Source organism: Phaenicophaeus curvirostris, chromosome Z (assembly GCF_032191515.1).
Source record: "Phaenicophaeus curvirostris isolate KB17595 chromosome Z, BPBGC_Pcur_1.0, whole genome shotgun sequence".
NCBI classification, from domain to species: domain Eukaryota; kingdom Metazoa; phylum Chordata; class Aves; order Cuculiformes; family Cuculidae; genus Phaenicophaeus; species Phaenicophaeus curvirostris.
Window position 1 is genome coordinate 17,684,199 of NC_091431.1, and position 16,829 is coordinate 17,701,027.

Below are 16,829 nucleotides of genomic sequence, written 5' to 3' on the forward strand. Positions count from 1 at the left end.
GGGCTGCTAGTGGAACTGGACAATTGTTGAGTTCTCTTCAACAAGGATGATAGAAATATCCAAAACAGTTACACATACACACACAGAGATATTGATATGTCTCAAGGTCCCTTGTGATACGAAATTAAAAATAGACTACTAGTATAGTTCAGTATTTCTTTGAGCAATTCAGATAGGAGTATTTAGGCCTTTTTGCAAATAAGAGCCAAATTTTTCATACATGTTATAATTCATCACCATAATTAACACATTTTCATCCTCATCCTCATCTTCAGGAATTTATTATGGAATACAGAAGCACTTGAAGCTCTAATTCATTCATTAAAATACTCAATTGGTCAGCTAAAACCAAGTTGTGTATGTAACTCACATGAATTACATAGTGATGAACTTTAGATCTATTGATTAATTTAAGGGCAGCAAAAAGATTTGGGTGGTATAAAAAATAACTAGAAATTCTTATTAAAACGTTAGTATATTGTCTATATTTTTCAATCATTCTGTTTACTATTTGAAAAATCTGATTGGGGGGTCTAAGTGTTACCCGATGTTCTTTGGTTTCTTTATTCCCTGCCTTATACAGAGAAACTACTGGCTACCTTCATTGCAATTTCCAGCCCATTTCTTTTGAAGAGTAACGGCAATTACAGGGAGCACCCTTGCTCACATTTGCTGTTTCTTTCGTACAGCCCTTTTTCATGTAGCGATGTATTTACTAAACAACTTTGGTTTTATTTTCCTAAACAAGTTTCTAGTCTCTCCAACGGAGAAGCATAAGCTCTACTACAAACACCCAGGACTTAATATTTATTATTGTTATTATTCAGTAAAATAATATTTTGGAGCGTAGGCATATTTTCCGTGACTAGAATCCACTAAGAACTTACAAAATGAGTCTGGGCACCATGAAGATGCCCCACTGAAGTGATCAGGTTTGTAGAGGGAAAGTGCCATTTTTGCCATGCAAATAAAAGGCAGACAAGGGCAGACAACCACTGGTCCTGGTGCTCTGGGAGCACTCCAAGAACAGCTTCATTTGTGCAGCTACACCAGAATTACCCTAACAATAGTGTATTCACTATGGATAACCACAGAGTGACAATACAAAGATGAAAGCATTGCCCTGTAGGAGCTGGTAAAGACAAATGAAACTGGTGGATCTGGCACTATTAGGATCTACTGGCACTCCATGTGGCAGAGCTGCACATCAGGAGCTCAGGCAGGGGAAGAGCTTTTACAACTACAGCCGGTCTGGGCTTCTCTGATAAAGAGACTTTTCGTGAAAAAAATGATAATTCATCAAAGATGGAGTGTTTCAAAGTAGAACAGAAGATTGAATGGATTTATAAAACCTACCATCTCTACCCAGTCATATTTGTGCCCCTAAATCCTGAAACAGACAATTCTCTGCCATCAGGATGTGCTGTCAGGCTCACACTTGGTTTTCTGTTGGCTCCCCAGTAACTTTTGAAAATCCTACTGTGTGGTTGCAACATAGGCAATAAACCAACCAGGTGAACCTATGAAAGTCTGAAAAGCCTGATAACCTCAGCTTATGTCCATGCTTAGCCTATCTCCTGGCTCTTTGCCAAGGACTCAGGGTTAAAACTAAACCGGAAATTTCTGGTGCTTGAGGTTCAGGCAGTTCTAGCTTAATTTTATTTTAGAGCCTTTTGTGTAGGATATTTTGCTTATTTTGAACCAGAAAAAAATTAAAAATAATCCCAAATTATTTTCTTGGGCAGGTTGGATGGGGCCTTGAGCAGCCCGGTCTAGTGAGAAGTCTTCTTGCCCTTGTCAGGGGGTTGGGCCTGGATGATCTTCAAGGTCCCTTCCAACCCAAATCATTCCATGACTCTGATTCTCTATAATTCTATGAAATGCCTTCTAGAAGTCTTTTCTCAGTGAATCTCAAGTCTGAATTTTGAGATGCTGAACACATAACCTTCTTCACAGCTGTGGATGCAAAGAGAAGGCCAGTTTTACTTTTTGAAACACCATGAACACAGCTCTATTATTTGAACTGAAAAGGTATAAGATTTAGTTCTCTATCTCTAAACATCTATTTAAAAGTACAATTTTAAAACATATTGAAGTTGCCTGTTACATTTTATTTTATAATTATTAATTTTAGTCTTTGCAGAGTTGGCAACATCTGTTGTGATTATATAGATGCAAACATTCAATAACAGAAATGAACTAATGGTATCATTTGTGTAAAATTGGTACTTATTTAACATTTTTTTAAATCTGTGCCTTATCTTTTCCTGGTTTATGTATTCTTAAACACATTCACAACTTACTGCATTCCTTATTACAACAAACTTGGCCAAATATGCAGGTTATGGTTAAAATTACCTGATATTATCCACAGTTTTACTGCAATTGCATTGCCTATAATTTTACTAAACTTAACCATTTTAACTGAAATTTTCCAGGTACTGTGCATTAGGATACAATTTTATATGAAGAGTCAGTCAAAGGAACAGAGGTAATGAGGTTGGGGAGCAAATGTAATTTTTGTATTCTTAGTGTAGCCTGACAATATTTTTTTTCTGAGAAGCACTGATGCCTTGAAGCACAAGGTGGGACTTGTGAGCCAGTGGGATTGAAGATCAGTTGGTGGGAGAGGGGGAAAATGCTGAGATCAGCAGGAGAGGAGGAGTGGCAGAGGTGTGAGGCCAACAAATAGCAGGTTAAAACACAAGCAGATGAATAAATGTGAACTGAAGGGAGGAAACATTGGAGTGGACTGTGACTGATAAGAATAACTGGAACAACATTATATGAGAATGAATTGAGGCTGAGTGGGAAAATGGTTTGGGATTAGAGTGAGAGTTGTACTCAGATGGAGAGCCCAAGACAAAGAGGATGCTATACAGAGGGAAAATGGAGACCAGAATACAAGCCAGGGTTAAGAAAGAGGTGGGGTATCTTAGCAGTGAAAAGCAGGAGGACAACCTTGTATCTATTGCACAAAGGGTCTCTGTAAAAGTATTGCAGCAGTGTTGCACCCCTTTTGGTTATGTTCTAGTTAGACTGTAATCATGTACTTTTATTGTCTGTTACTTTGTCAATGAAAGATATAAGTCTGTGGGCTTTAAAGCTTCCTTTCCTGTCACAGAAACATAAAGACTTCTGAAACCACAAGCATAGACAGAATTTCTGGATTTTCAATTTCCTTTTTGAAAAACCCAAAGTATTGAATGAAGATCCATCTAAAACATTGTGGAGAAGTTAGAACATATCACAGTTAAGGTTGTTTATTCAATCGTAATCCACCTGCCACATAATCACATATTATGATGTAATCTTTCTTTATATAATTATAACCTTTCTAAAATTTTTTTCACCCTTTTTTCCCCCCCCTCCAAAGGACTACAGCTTTGCTCATTTATTAGGTGAATATGCTCCCAGGATGAATTAAGATGCTGTGTTGGTGGAAGCTCTCATCACTAACTAGTCCTTGTTTATCCTGTTGCAAAGGTTTGAAGGCTTACATGAATGAGATAGAGAAAACTATCAATTATACTAGTCATACATATAAAGAGAATTCTTGAAATAGTTGGAGTGTTGCAAAAAATTGCACAACTGCAGATTTCTAAGAAGAAAGAAATCCGTTTTTGTAAATGTTTGCTTAAATAGATATCCTACATAAATTTCTTTAACAGTATCAGTAACAGTATCAGTGAGAATTCTTTGCCCCTCTTTACCTGACTGGGAAAAGTTATTTCATCTTCATCCTTCAAGCAGTGAAATTCAACATGGTTATGATAGCTGAGCAATTTCTAGAATTTGGAGAAGAGCTAGGAAGGATAGAGAAGGTTTCAGTTACTCTGGGTAGAAAAGAGGAGCCCCTGAGAACAGTTCATAGGATGAGAATTAGCACATCAAATATTGCATATATTGAAACCACAGTAGTTACAAAGATGCTGCAGCATAAATCACATCCTCTAGAAGAAGAAAGATTTCTACTAAGCCATGCAAGATTTCTAGTAAGCCATGTGATCACTCGCAGTGGGAGAGTTTTGGGGCAGTATTTCAGCAGGATGTGTGATTTTGAAATACAACAGTCCCTCCACTCTCTGTATGGACTTGGAGAAAAAGAACTCAGGCTTATTAACCCATTAGTTTTCCTGAAGGTTAATGAAATGCATATAAGTTCTTATACATGTCACTAATGTATAGGTTCTTACTGTACAAGCATTCCCTCTGAAATCACTGAAAACTGCAGTAACTCAGTACTGATTCCAGGAGGGAAGGGAAAATCATCCCAAAGCTGCTGCTTAACCTGAAATGCAGAACTAGAATTTCATGGAGTTTAGTGTGTTATCACATGCAAACATGTCACTTATCATTGATTTCACTTTATCTTGCAAAAAGGAGTGGAACTTCCACCTGCATCTTTCTTCACTGTCCTGATATTTTACAAAAAGTCTTCCTACCAACAAGGCAGAAACCAAATAATCTTCATACATACCCACGAGGTTCTATTATCAAGAGCTAAAAGGTCTGCTCCTATTGCTCATGCTGGTGAAGTTAAAACAATACAGCCGCCTTTCTATTTCACAGGAATTAAAATGTTAATTTGCTAAGAAGTTTTGCCACTTTTCTTAAAAGCTTTAAATTTCAACATGTAAATATCGGATTTTGAAAACCAGCAGCTTCACAGTGGGATATGAAATCTGTGAGCCCGGATAATGCCTTTAAAACATTCAGAAGCAACAACAAAATACAATTTTGGACATGCCAGAAGGAGTTAACTGTGATTAATTGCTTTTTTACTCCAGCTCATTTCACGATTGAGATTTCTGTCTCAAGGAATTGTCAGTATAAAACAATATATCAAAGTTTAAATATCAGTAATAAAATGGTAAAGAAGATATTTTGTGACTACTTAGAACTGAAAGCATTTTATTGAAAAAGGCCTTGTTTTATTTGGCAGCCATCCATGACCTCCTACTGTTGACAAAACTAGCAGCAATTCCTATTTGAAGTGTACCAGAAGATGATCCTGCTCGGCAGAAGCTGCTGCTTTAGAGCATTTACAGGATTTATCTCTAAATTAATATTTTCATCGAATACTCTCACTATACACCTTACATAATCTTTAAATTATAGGAAAACGCTAGAAGGGTGTTCTGAGAGTCAGCTGCTGAAGTAATGCTGGAGATTTATAGCTCTCTGAAGTCGACATTTGTGACTGACCTACAGCACACCAGGGCTGCTAGTTCCCTTTCCTGATTCATGATAAGTGCAGCTGTCTCCAAATAAGCCTCCAGAGCCCATTAATGCCCAGTTCATTCCCTCATGGTAAATATGCACATCTCTGGCTTCTCTTTTTAATACTCTGTTGCTGTTAAGTTGAATAGAAAATTAGATTTTCTATTTTTTCCTCCTTTAAAAATAAATTTTTCAGGCACCAAGGTAGCGAGGACTTTAAAGACTCCAGTGAGTACATTTATGTTTCTGTCTAAATAAGTGCTAAAGAAGAAAAGAAGCTATTTATACACTAAAGACTGCAAAATCGTATTTCACTTGCTTGATGGATTTTTAATCTCTCTTAGTGTGGTCCCCTAGCTTCCTTGCATTTGCTGTGTGAAGAATACACAAGATACAACTAATTAACAAAATAATTTGCAGGATGATATGAAGTAAATATTAAAAGGAAAGAGAATACACATTTTTAAAATGTCAAAAAGAAAGCCAATGCATTTGTCATCCCTGCCTCAATTTGTTTTTCATTAATAAAATATAAATTGTTTTCCATTCGGAAAATTTACTAGCAGAAACACATTTAGCATGCAGCTTTGTCTCTTTAGAGATGAAGTCTTTGTTTAAGCACTGGTGATGGTTTTTTTGTGCCATTGTCTAATCTGTCAGAATGGATGGGCATGTGTGTTTAGGGGTGCAAAGATGTGCAGCCACACCTGCTGTGCAAAGCTGCGAACTCACAACTTTCCCGATCATTACAATGTGTTGCACTTGGAGGTCCTTTGTTGTGATGGAGCTGCTGGTGGTTCCGTGGTTGAAGTGTCACAAGTGTCAGGCCTCATTACAGTCACCATAATAGCTCTAAAACAACCTCATATTTTAACTATTTAATATTGATGGGTGGGAAATTAAAGGCTAGATACCCAATAGATTTTGTGATGTTCAGTGGATTGATCACTGAGAATCAAAAGCACAAAACAAAAATTAAAAGGTCTGTTAATACGGTCATGCCCATTATTCATGTGAAGCATAGTTTTTTAAATGATACCAATAATGCCATGCGAACAGGTGAGAAGACGTCTAGATGACATTTTAGCAAGTGATCAATATCTTTTATGGAATTATTTCTTGGATTTATAGAACATGAGATATTTAACAATCCAAAATGATTTCTTATGCTTGATTTTACTCTTTTTCCACATTAATATGTTACAAACTCCTCTGTCTTCAGTGCTCCATTGGATTTAGCTTTCAACATTTATGTTCAGGAAAAAATAAATAATCTTATTACTATTTGAATCACAGTTTTTTTAGTAGATGATTACAGAGATAACAGCTATAAAATTTGGACCAAATTATTTCTGAGTTTTTCAATGCTAAATGGGATTGCACCTGGGTCAGGGCAATCCTAAGCACAAATACAGACTGGGCAGAGAATGGATTTGGAGCAGCCCTGAAAAGATGACCTGGAGGTTCTGGTGGATGAGAAGCTCAAAATGAGCCAGCAATGTGTGCTTGCAGCCCAGAAATCCAAACGTATCTTGGGCTGCATCCAAAGAAGCATTGTCAGCAGGGTGATGGAGGTGGTTCTCCCCCTTTACTCCACTCTCATGAGACCCCAACTGGAGTCCTGCATTCAGTACTGGAGTCCTCAGCGCATGAAGGAAATGGATCTGTTGTTAGAATGGCTCCAGAGGTAGCCACGGAAATAGTCCGAGGCCTGGATCACCACACATATGAGGACAGGCTGGGAGAGTTAGTCTTGTTCAGTCTGGAGAACAGAAGGCTCCAGGGACACCTTAGAGCAGCTTCCAGTACTGAAAGGGGCTCCAGAAAAGATGGGGAGGGGTTCTTGGTCAGGGATCATAGGAATAAGACAAGGGGTAAAGGTTTTTAAGGAGAAAGACGGGAAATTTAGGTGAGATATTAGGAAGAAGTGTTTTCCTGTGAGCGTGGTGGGGCACGGGATCAGGTTGCCCAGAGGAGCTGTGGCTGCCCCATCCCTGGGGGTGTTCAAGGCCAGGTTGGATGGGGCACTGAGCAGCCTGGTAACAGTGGGAGGTGTCCCTGCACACGGCAGTGGTCGGAACTGGATGATCTTTAAGGTCCCTTCCAACCTAAGCCATTCCATGATTCTATGATTCAAAACTGCAGCTTTGGTTTGAGGCATGTTTATAAGATAGTTACCAAATCTTTCAATCACTCTTTGATTTTTACAGTTATTTTTATTTACAGAAGTGTAAAAGTAATTACTTTAATAGGAAATTGGAAATACATGCAGAATATAGAAGTATAATTTCTGTCAATAATTAAGATACTTGAAGGGATTTGTATTTCACTTGACTCTATCTGGCACATTGAACTTTTCTGAACACATTTTCTCACTATTACTCATATCTTTAACTTAGTTTTCTTCACAAAATTACTTCTTTGCAAATGTGGGTTAATGCTTTTCAGAAAATTTCACTATAGTCAAGTTATGAGCCATCATCACTAATTAAAGAATGCAGCTGATGATCTTTATGAAATTATATTTAAGCAAAATCTACATAAGATATAACTCATAATTCCATGCAGCCCACCACAGGATTAATCAATTCTAATCTAGATGGGTGTTTTTAAGGACCTTACCTATGTATGGGCTCATTAATTCAGGTGGTAAATGCCAATTCAGTGGTTTCTTAAACCATCCATAACTTGCAGAAGCAGACTTCTGTGCCAGCCTGAGATGCATACTGTTATCAGTTTAGAATTTCTGTCTTTCACCTGAAGTTGTTAGGCAGCAAAATTGAAACGCATGAACTCAGTTTTCATCTGAAAGTTTAGGAAATGGCATGCAATGTTACCCTCCCACAACACAACAAAGGGCAAGAAAGCTTACAGGATCACCCATATAAATGTGTCATCCAAAATGTATCAGGTGCTGTAAAAACACTGACTTAAGTCTGACCCATTTCGTTTTTCCTATAAACTCAGAATTGTTGTTCTACATAGGCAAGGCTGTTTGCTTTTTTCACCTTCTCTGTGAACCATTCACACTTGCCAGTTGTCTGAGGTCTTGTCTTCCTCTTTTACCAACCTCTCTCTTTCCCCTTTTCAACCAAAAATAAATCTCAGTTTCTCACAGCAGGCGTGATACCCGCCATAAGGGTGTTACATCACTCTGAAGAACAACTGTACCCTGTCACAGAGATAACAAAATGAGTTACCAGGTGCTAACATTTCTATCTCCTCTATGGCTAGATGAGAAATATGAGTTTAAACCTTTAGAACACAAAACACACTGGTACACATTTAACTGAACATACTCAAGATTCTTAATTTTTTCCTGTGTAAACTATCTGAATGATTGATAGAAGATATTATGAATGTGTTGTCATCAGTTCATTGTCATGTACTAACCTGAGGAGAAGGCAGCACAATGCAAAGTCAATGGTCTCTCTCAGAAACTGTATATGACCAGTTTAACATGGATTAGCACAAGTCCAGAGAATGTCTTTTAAAAGCACAGTTCCTTTAATGTCCTGTTCTCATGATAAATGGGTTAGGTACTCTGCTGTAGAGTCCCTTGAGGATGGACAGCAGAAAAATCTCCTGGCACTAGCCCTAAAGAAAGTTTTATTTTAACTCATTGAAACAGAATTGGTGTATTTAGCTCAGTGACAGAATAAAGATGAATTAAAAAACATATCTTTCAGCTGCCTTAACATCTGAAGACCCGTGCCCTTGAGCTCCTGAACTGCTGTGAACTCAGTTACAATTGACTCTGAAGTGATCTTGCACTCTGCTTTGGTGAGATAAATGTAATAAACTTTTATTAAAATAAATAGAACATCTTACGCTAAATGGGGTTAAAGGCCACAGAAAGTTCATGAACACCTATGAAACTGCTAAATTCAGATACTGTCTGAACTTTGCAGCTCAAGCTGGTCTGTTTGGAAGTATGGATTGACAACATTCATTAATTAGTTCAGTTATAATGAATAGAAATTATAGAAGAAGTTAGAGCTCCACAGAGGGACTCCAGAAATTCCAGATTAGGGTGCAATGAAGCCTACAGACTATTTTATAGGTATATAAATAACAATAACTACCTATATTATAAATAGGTAGCTATTGATTGTGCCAGGCTTTTTCTTTAGTGATAGAACTTTACATTTAAAATATGAAGTTTTAAAGAGCAGCACAGCTGCTCTGACTTTGTAGTCAATATGGGAAACAGCAGAGCCATGATGGCTGCCAGTAAGCAAGGGTTTGCACAAAGCTTGTGGTATCCCTGAAGAGTGAGGAAGGGACACAGTGTTCATCCTGAGTCTGAATATCCATCCAGAGGCCAGACACAGATGCAGTCCTCCTGAAGGACTCTTCTATCACTGACTTAGAAGAAACAAGATATGGCTTGTACTAAAGAACTTAAACCGCTGAACCTCTTTAGTAAATGAGTACTTAGCTGTCAAAAATCAAGCCTTTAAAAATGAATAGTTTTTTTTTTTAAATTCAGAAATTATTTGAAAGATTTTGCTAAATAGATGACAGTTTCTATTACATTTCTTCAAGACAAATTATGCCCACTGTAGCTCAAAATCTGGGGAGAAAGTGTTACCACTATAATATTGAAAACTGTAGCAACGTAAGAAAACCCAACAAAAACAACAAACACCATCTACTTTATACAGGAATTACAAGAAATGTGAACATCATTTACCTTTTTAAAAAAAAATATATATATTCTTCTCAGTGAAGGTGTCATTACCTCTTTATTGATTTCCAAGTGGAATGAAATTTTAACATCTCTGAAGGATCAGAGTTATGTTCAAAACAGGAAATGTAGGTACAACTGCCATGTAATCAAAAAGTCTACAATAACCTGAAAACTGAGAAATAAATGAAGGCTTCCCCTTTTAAAACTCTTCGAATGTGTTACTGCTGCTAACCACACTTTAAATGTTATTGCTTTTGATGGAATGCTCAGAAACCATTCTACTGAGGTAGTCAGCCTAACTTTAAAGTCAAGTAAATTAAATTAGGAATACAATGTTGATATTGCAAGGAAGCATTTGAATCAGAATGAAAGAAGACTATGTTTTTCAGTCAATACATTATTTTCTTCATTATATCTTAAAAAGTATCAATTTAAAAATCTTAATTTTGGGGATAAAGCTGCCTGGGAATTTTCTTTAATTATTTAAAAGCACGCTTTTCTCATTTCTTGGCTTTCATTACTGGTGCACGATTGATATCAGCAATGGTCTGACCCATTTTAAAACTCCTGAACACATTATATTTTACATAAGTGATCCATAAAATGATGGTTCTTTTCCATGAAGTTAATGAGAACCAGTGCTAAACCACAAATGCCTAAAAATGGAAATGTGTTATTGTTTTATGGAAAATATCAACAGTGTCTAAACACTATTGTATCAGTGATAAGTATATCTAGACCAGCTAGTAGGAATCAATATTCTGACTTACATTTTTATGTGCCAGATTAGTCTTTATATTTGTTTTGATAGAAAAGCAGGCAACAGCCTATTTCATGGACAATAAATTCAAGATAGTAATGAGGAGAGAGTATTGCCTCAGCTAACTGCACACAGATTGGAGGGTCACATATTTGACATAGATCTAGTATGGACCTTAATGAATCTATATACTTGATTAGAGTTACTGTCTTTATAGCACCAAATAGCTTTGCACAGAAAACTAGCTCATTTCAAACAGGGTTAAGAGAGTCACTCTGCTCTAAAAGAAAATAACCTTCAGAAATTTTCAAAAAAGTTCTAAATTTCTTGTGAATTCTTTTCAATAATTTCCTATGCACAAACTCTGAGAGATTGTTCACTCTGACATTTAGAGATTAATGTTTCCAAAAATAAAATCCTCAATTAAACAATACACGGCCATATTATACTAAAAGATCTGTGTTATTTTAGCCTGAAATCTGCATATTTACTGGTCAGGCTTTTTCCTTCTCAGAATTTTATTCCTTTTTTTACCACCTTATCTTCTCTATTATTTCCAATGAGCAGTTTTTCACCTACAATTACCCTGATCTATGAATTTCTTAGAAATCCCCCTTCTCTCATCTTGATTTCACACCCATTGTCAATTTCCTGTTTCAAGATCTTCTTTTCTTTTCCAAGGCATTTGTTTCCACCTTCCAATTCCTCTTTTCTTTTTTTTTCTCTCCCCTGTTGTAGGTTGCCTGTTCACTAAATCTAATTTTTCATCAGCAAATGTAACTCTGTTTCTGTATTAGCTTTTATAAGGATTCACATAAAATAGAAGCCAATTTGGAGGGTGAAAACACAGCTCCACAAAGATGAAAAGCAGATCTTGTCTTGGGTCAGGACTTCCACCTGGGGATGTAGGTAGCATCATCAACAATTTCAACCCAAATAACAAGACTGGGCTACTAATTCAGAAAAATGTATTCCTATCTCTGATTTTAAAAGATCATAAATGACTCATGACCTCTTCCAAGGCATTTCTTAATGAAGCAGCATGAAGAGCAACCCATGCACGTCACATATGGGATCTGCATAAAATAAGAATAATAGGGTGCAATTTGTACTTTTTTACAGGTGAAGTATCCAACATGTAAAGAGCAATTTCCAGCTGAGACAAGTTTAGCTTGGCTGAGAAGATAAACCCGTTCTGGCTCAATCCACCAAAGCTGCTGCCTGTGTGTGAAACAGAGCCCCAGTTTGAACATTAGCTGTTGCAGATTACAGAGCAACTTCAAGATGTACAAAGTTTGGTATAAAAACCATCTAACCTCAAACTGCAAAAGAGATGTTTTAGCCTCAATTTCCGTCAGTTTTTAACAGAGCCACAGGATGGCTTATAACCAACTTTGAAAAAAAAAAACCATATGGGGAACACATTTCCCTTGATGTTATCTAGCCTTATTCCTTAGGGAAATATCCATGAATTTATACATCTTGGGATAAATTACTCTTTTGCCATATTGATAATTTTGGTCTTGATGGGCAGATGCCTGAGAGTAACCACTTTACTGCTCAGACTGGATAAAGTAAGACCTGTCATGTGTTCTACTTTTGCTCTGTACTCTGGATAAAGAAAAAGATTTGCTGTGCTTTTGTACAAACTTGAATTTCTACTTCTAGGCTAGCTGTGTGAATATGAATTATTGGAATATGATTTATTTTCCTTTGTATCATCTTGGCAAGGTATTAATGATGAATGTTTGTCTTCTATTAAATATTGTGCCCCTCTCTCGCTCTTACAACTTCACTATGTTATATTACAATACTAGTGGTAGAATATTAAAATTGTTTTAGTTCTATATTACTTCAGATTTTTTCCTTTCTAGTTTCTCTTTCTGCCCTTTTGCAAAGTGTCACTCTAGAAAGCATTGCCATAAATCAGCTGGCATGGTTTATGCCCTTTGTCACTCAATTTTTCAGACATTGGGATGGTGTTTTTCTCTGTGGTTGATAACGCAGGCCTTTCATGTGCAGACTGATGTCCCTTGTTTCGTTCATCACCAGGGCTTCTGTTTTTGTGAGGTATAACAGAAATATTAAAAGATGATAAAAACAAAATGACGTGCTTTCAGAGTATTCACCCCCCAGAATATAACAAGACTCCAGAACTGAAACATAAGGCTGGGCAATTATTAGAAAGCTTATCGGTCTCTCATCTAAATGTTGGGCCAGAAAACTAACTTTTCAGCACGTAGGCAGAGTTACGGAACAGCCCATTCCAAATTGGATCATAGTTTAACTTTTCAAACACCATTTCCATTTTGGAACCTCTTGTGAAGAGATAGTATTCTAAAAAACATAGGCTTTTAGGATGTGTGGGTTATTTCTCCATCTAATATTCAGTCACCACTGGATGAGCTGTGCAAAATTGAAAACAAGATTTCTAAGAAATTATATTATCAGCTCGGAGCCAAGAGCAACATTGAATGCTGGGCCTAACCTGTTTCTTCAGATGTAATTTTTCTGACACCTGCCAACTGTAATCTCCCTTTTCTTACCGAGTCTAACAAAGCCTCATTGTGGAAAACTTACTCCGATGGAGATTAACTGATTTACAATCATAGGATCATTTCCACTATCTCTTTACATTTATCATATAAGTTGTAGAGCATGACACAGGTAAAATCGTGTTGCCAACGTTAAACAAGAAAACATTTATATTGCTTATGCTACAAAACAGTAGGAAAATGTTTAATGTAATAGTAAAGTTCAGGTTTTTACCAGCTCTTCAGTACAATACATTTTTCTGTTTGATATCCTGCATTCTTTTCTCCAAGAGGATAAAGCGCTACTCTCTGTGAGTGATAGTAATCTATTTTTCAGGGATACAATAACCAGGAAGCACTCTGCACATGTTTATATTTCTTAGCATAGAAAAGACAACCAGACATACACCATTAAAATATATAAATGAAAAATAACATCTTCCTTTAAATTAACTCATATCTACGTTTAATGAAGCTCAGTTTATAGTGATTTTCTGGATGAAGTGCTCTTCTTTCAGCCTAATTATGTGCACAGCTTTCAGACAACAAGGAGTGTCTTTAACATTAGATAAGAACCTAGGCTTTTATCTCAATCAATAGTCTTTAGCCTTTGAACTCATGTCAGAGGAAGACCAGTCCGTCACATTCAGTTCTACCTGACCTCTTTCTTCTTAATGCACACTGTCATTTACAGAAGGAAAACACACAGATATTCAGTATATAAAGCAAGTAAACTATTTAGAGAATTTTGTGTACGGGGGGATGGGATCTTTCATGGCTGTAAAAATGTGTGACTGTAATGATGATGTTAAAATTTTCTTGTTTCCTTTCACTGGGCTTTGTGTATCTCAAAGGAGCCCCATATGGTGCTCTTTGTCCGTGTCATTACCTCGTTACAGCCGCTGTCTGCTAGCCAAAGGTAGAACGCTGCAGCTGTAGACAGCGATACAACTGGAATTGTCTAAGGTCAACAGTGCCGTAATTACTTTAAAATGTCAGCGTACAATAAAATACAACAGTTCATCTGGCAGAAAGCAAATTAGCTTTGACCATAGCGTAATTACCCTTTTCTCAGCACCATTAGAAGAGATCAAATCTCCACATTCAGTGTTTGAGGAAAGGCCATCAGAGTACACTCTACCTGACAAGGATGCACATTTGCCATTTTGAGATGTAATTAATTGTCCCTATAATAGAAATTTTTATATTTGACTCTGGAATTGAAATGTGTAATAACCTGGCTTCTTCATATTTAACTATTTCCACTCTGAATAGATAGGCATTGAAAAGTGAAAGTAGAAGATAGCAACACAATGAAAATCTGTTAACCACTCAATTAATCAGTAAAAAGCGGAAGAAAGTTATTTTTGTCAATTAGCTTAAGCTTAATTGGCCTGCCTCATCAACACAGGCATAAATCTGGATATTTTTTCTGAAACTAGTAACCTGACTCTGGATTTATACAGGTTGCTTTGACTTTGGGATCCAGTTCATTAAATCGTATAGCCTAGAAAGTTTTAGCCAAATGAGAGAAGAACAGAAGAATCCCAAAACAATGGATATATTAAATAAATAATTACTTTTCCAAACTGATTTCTCAAAATTTATCTCTTCAGTCTCATCTTGATAATTTCAACCGAACCTCATCAGTACTTATTAGAGGCTAACCTCAAAGCCCGATCATGATATGAACTTCATCAATAAACTCTTACATGCAATGGGATGGGGCTGATGAAAACCTTCTCATCTGGGATGTCGGCATAAATGTCTTATATTGAACCAGCTTACTTCTTCCATGAGCCTTATTAACAGCATGTTTACATATATGTTCAGCAGTGATATAGTAGCCTGGTTAAATGGGGGACAAATGACAAGAAGTAGACCAGTGACTACAGCTAGCCTATGGCAAAGCATGTATGCACATTTGACTTCAATACTATTTAAGAGTTTCGAGGAAGCTCTATGCTGATTTAAAATGTCTTACAATGTCCAAGCAGTATTCTGTAGTATGTCTGAATGTTGATTCACATGGAATAGCTATTTCATATCACAAGTCCATCACTGAGTATTCAGAGAATTGCACCAAATGAAGGACATTCATATTCATTGTACTGCGGGTTTTATTTGTTTGTAGAATTTAAAATTGCCGTTTTGTCTTGTGACTCTAGAACTAAAACATGGAAAGTCTAATTAATTCTGAATATGGCTGACAAGAAAGATGAAAATGTTAGAAATGCTGGAAAATACAATAAAAATATTTTTTAAATACTTTTGCTTTTGAAAGCATATTTTTTTAACTTAAGAACAAATTTGAAGTGTGATACAGTGTATAACACCTTGAAAAATAAAAGAGCTTTTAGACCTAGTTTTTACTTCTCATTGCAATACTTTGACAGCTTCTAGCCAGCTCATCTCCCTACAGTGTTTGCCCTGTCTCAAGTGTCACTTGCAAGTCCTTGGATCATAATTATACAATGATATTTATACACACAATATGAATGCAAACAGAGTCTGTTTTCACTGAAATGAATTCTCAGCAGGACAGGGCTGGTATCACAAACTGGTAAACGCCTGACTTTTTCCTTTGCTTAATAAAAAAGAAAGAAAAAAAAAAAAGAAGGAGAAAGGGAAAAAAAAAGAAATAAAGAGAAAGAAGGGGAGAAAAAAAAAGCAGAATTGCAGTTCTCTGTAGCTTTGCCTGCTTTGTGCCCACTACCAAAGTAAATGTGTCTCACTGTATATACATTTGTGTGTGTTTCAGGGTGTTACTGAAGATCTAATTCAGCTTTCCACATCATTGGATCTGTAGCACAATCTTAACTCATGTACTCATCAGCACTTGCACTTAGGATGGAAAGTTAATGGAAACTCAGTGCAGTCAAGTGGGAATGAGGAGGAAAACAAAAAAATAAATAAAGCCAAATCACCAAAACTAGGTCTTTATCTCATTGTAAAGTCTATGCAGAAATGGATGCATAAAAATTACATTTTTAAAAAAAATATGATTCTGTAGAATAAACAGGAAAATTAGTCAAGCAGTCAAGATATAGTCCTAAAACTAGGGATGGCAAAAGTGCAGCGATGGAAACATTCAATAAAGCAAGAATAATAAAAGATACAGAGGAAAAAAATGATGGAAGATGACTAAACTTCATATTTTTTACCAATTTTCTTTTATGAAAGAACACATATTAGTATCACTAATTGATACAATGTCATTAGCATATTTAGTCAGAGTTTTTGGACTGACTGCAGGGTGACCTGGATTTGCCTTCAGAAGCACAAGGGGAAGAGGAAAGAACTGAAACCAACAAATGTTGCAGAAGCCACAACAGCCAAAAATAAGAACAGTACTGTCCCGAACATCAACAATCATGCCTAGAAAGTACAGCTTGGAGTAGACAACAACCAAACAAAAGTGGACTGAACCTGGCTTTGATCTCATGTGTGTATATTGCTACGATAAATTTTGTTTAAATCCAACAGGTTCAATTGTACACACAATAAAAAATGAAATCTAAACATGTAAGAATATCTGCTTGGGCCCCACTGACATAAGGCAGAGCACGGGACCAACACACAGAGTACCTGTTCTTCAATGGGCCTGACTGTGGAGCAG